The following is a 2,678-nucleotide window of genomic DNA, read 5'->3' on the forward strand; positions in this document are numbered from 1 at the left end:
ATATATTTTTTTGAAAAGAAGAAAAGAAAATGAACACACAACTCAAATCTCTGGGACACAGGAAAAGCAGTCCTGAGAGGGAAGTTCATAGCACTACAGGCATACCTCAAAAAACAAGAAAAATTAACAATAAACTATTTAACCCTACAAATTAAAGAACGAGAGAAAGAGCAATAAGAAATCCCTGCGTAAGTAGAAGAAATGAAGTAATAAAGATTACAGCAGAAATAAATAATATAGAGACTAAAAATCCAATACAAAAGATCAATGAAACCAAGAGATGGTTCTTTGAAAAGATAAACAAGATTGATGAACTGTTACCCAGACTCATCATAAAACAAAGAGAGATGACCCAAATAAATAAAATCAGAAATGAAAGTGGAGAAGTAACCACTGACACCACAGAAATACAAAGAATTGTAAGAAAATACTATGAATACCTACATGCCCACAACCCGGACAATGTGGATAAAATGGACAAATTCCTAGAAAAATACAATCTCCCAAAATTGAGTCAGGAAGAATTAGATAACTTGAATAGGCCAATAATAACTAAGGAAATAGAAGCAGTAATCAAAAAACTCCCAGCAAACAAATCCCATTTCCAGATGGCATAAAGGGGTGTTTTACCAAACATTCATGGAAGCACTAACAGTTATGCTCCTCACACTATTCCAAAAAATCCAAGAGGAATAAACACCTCCAAGGTCTCTTTATGAGGCCAGCATTATCCTAATTCCAAAACCAGATAAAGACACTACAAAGAAAGAGAATTGCAGGCCAATATCCTTGATGGATATAGATGCTGACATCCACAACAAAATATTAATAAATTGGGTCTAGCAATATATTGAAAAGATCATACACCAGACCAAGTGGGATTAACATAAGGGGTGCAAGGCTGGTATAATATTCACAAATCAATAAATGTGATACTTCACATAAACAAATCGAAAGATAAAAATCACATGATCATATCAATAGACAGAAAATGCATTTGACAAAGTCCAACACCCCTTATGATAAAAATTCCCAGCAACATGGACATAGACGGAGCATATCTCAATGTGATGAAGGCCATATATGACATATGAAAAATGAACTTACAGTGAACATAAAACTCAATGGGCAAAAACTAAAACCATTTCCTCTAAGAACAGGAACAAGACAGGGATGTCCACTTTCACCCCTCTTATTGAACATTGTACTGGACGTCCTAGCCACAGCAATCAGACAGGAAGAAATAAAAGGCATCCAAATTGTAAAGGAGGAAGTAAAGCTCTTATTATTCACAGATGACATGATACTGTGCATAGAAAACCCTAAAGACTTCACCAAAAAAAACTACTAGATTTAATAAATGAATTTGGCAATGTAGCAGGATATAAAATAAACACCAAAAAATTAATGGCTTTTTTGGTACACTAATAATGAACTTACAGAAAGAGAAACTAAACAAGCAATCCCATTTAGTATTGCAACAAAGAATTTAAAAAGTTAGGAATAAACTTAACCAAGGAGGCAAAAGACCTGTACTCAGAAAACTACAGGATGTTGAAAAAAGAGATAGAAGAATATATAAGCAAATGGAAGAATATACCATGTTCATGGATTGGTAGAACCAACATAATTAAAATGTCCATACTACCCATGGCAATCTACAGATTCAATGCAATCCCCGTTAAAATATAAACAGCATATTTCAGAGATCTAGAACAAATACTCATAGAGGAAATCATAGGCAGCAAAATCTCAGACATATCTCGCAGCAATACATTTACCGATACATCTGCTAAGGCAGTGGTCGGCAAACTGTGGCTCGGGAGCCCAGGGTGCAGGTGTACGTATGTGAAGAACCTTGTAGAAATAATAAAATTCATTTGAGCGACAAAAACACAGTATATGAAGATGAAAAATACATTTATTTTTTAATGTATATGTGTACACTGATAGTACGACAGAAAACTTTATGACTCTGTTTGATATTAACAGTGGGACTTTTGCTGCTGAGAGAAACATAGAAATTTATTCCCCTTTCATTAGTACCGGTGGGCAAAGTGAGAGAGAAGGTTTCATTTTTATAGAGTGAAATTTTGAATAAGTAGGTGAGGCGGTTGTCTTGTCAACGAAAACCCGTTGTGTCTAAGGCTGAAACCAAAACACTGATCGGATCTAGGAAGGCAGGGAGAGTTAAGGCAGAGGCGTAGAAATTGCTCTTCCCCTCTGTCGTCAATCCATGTCTATGGTCTTTAAGATAACTTGTTATGTAAAATTATTTATTTATCTAAGATGCACCTACACTGAATTTATCTGAAAAATAAAAAAGTTGATATTAAGAAAAAATTATAAATGGAAGATTATAAGAGAGGGTTTCGCATGCCAGCAAAAGTTAATGGTGTGCCATGTTTGGCACATGTGCCAGGGGTTGCCCACCCCTGTCCTAGGGCAAGGGAAACTAAGGAGAAAATAAACAAATGGATGTACATCAAAATAGAAAGCTTCTGCACAGACAAAGAAACCATCAACAAAATGAAAAGAGAGCCTACTGTATGGGAGAACATATTTGGCAATGATACATCTGATAATGAGTTAACATCCAAAGTATATAAGGAACTCACAAAACTTAACTAGAGATAGACAAAAAGTCCAATTTAAAAATGGGCAGAAGACCTAAATAG

Source organism: Myotis davidii, unplaced genomic scaffold (genome assembly GCF_000327345.1).
Source record: "Myotis davidii unplaced genomic scaffold, ASM32734v1 scaffold1291, whole genome shotgun sequence".
Lineage (NCBI taxonomy): Eukaryota > Metazoa > Chordata > Mammalia > Chiroptera > Vespertilionidae > Myotis > Myotis davidii.